The sequence below is a fragment of the Chiloscyllium plagiosum genome, unplaced genomic scaffold (assembly GCF_004010195.1).
Source record: "Chiloscyllium plagiosum isolate BGI_BamShark_2017 unplaced genomic scaffold, ASM401019v2 scaf_27220, whole genome shotgun sequence".
NCBI lineage: Eukaryota > Metazoa > Chordata > Chondrichthyes > Orectolobiformes > Hemiscylliidae > Chiloscyllium > Chiloscyllium plagiosum.
In genome coordinates, this window is record NW_025164164.1 from 1 (window position 1) to 810 (window position 810).

At 48.6% G+C, this 810-nt stretch overlaps 1 non-coding gene across 1 annotated transcript; it reads right to left on the reverse strand.

Moving 5' to 3' along the window:
- Positions 1–424: 424 nt before the first annotated feature.
- On the reverse strand, positions 425–497 carry trnav-cac. The gene has a single exon. It is a non-coding gene; the product is annotated as a tRNA-Val (tRNA).
- Between the last annotated feature and the right edge of the window lie 313 nt (positions 498–810).

Below are 810 nucleotides of genomic sequence, written 5' to 3' on the forward strand. Positions count from 1 at the left end.
TTCAGAGGAGATTGACCAGGATGTTGCCTGGACAGGAGGGCTTATCTTATGAAGAGAGGTTGACTGAGCTCGGATATTTTTCATTGGAGAAAAGGAGGAGGAGAGGGGACCTAATTGAGGTATGCAAGATAATGAGAGGCAGAGATAGAGTTGATAGCCAGAGACTAGTTTCCAGGGCAGAAATGGCTAACACGAGGTCACAGTTTGAAGCTGGTTGGAGGAAAGTAGAGAGAGGATGTCAGAAGTGGAGTCTTCACACAGAGAGTTGTGAGAGCATGGAATGGGTTGCCAGCAGCAGTTGCACAAATTTGGGAGACAGCTGGATATGCATATGGTCCCACAAATTTGAGGGTGCATATATGAGGAGCATTCGTCGGCATCTTGTTCAGAACATCTTGTTCTGCTGTGCGGTACTGCTCGAAAATGTTCCCACCCAGGATCGAACTGGGGACCTTTCGCATGTGCGACGAACGTGATAACCACTACATTATGGAAACAACACGTTTGTACATGCCCCTTCCTGCTTGGGGGAGCCCCGCGAACCAGGCGTAATTTATCCAATTCAGCCCTGGGATTGTTGCGGTTTCTCGACAGAGTTGTGCAAACTCAGACAGCAAGAGTCTCTCTCTCTCTCTATGTGTGTGTGTGGCCGGTGGTGAGTGTGTGGGAGGGAGGTGATTGCAGGTTCCCCCGACAGCAGCAGGAGGAGGAGCCTGGATGCCTTTTGTCAAATCCAACCTGCGGATTGTAAGATATTATGATTTTAATTTCCGATCCTTAGCAGCAGTAGCAGCACTTTTGCATTTAACA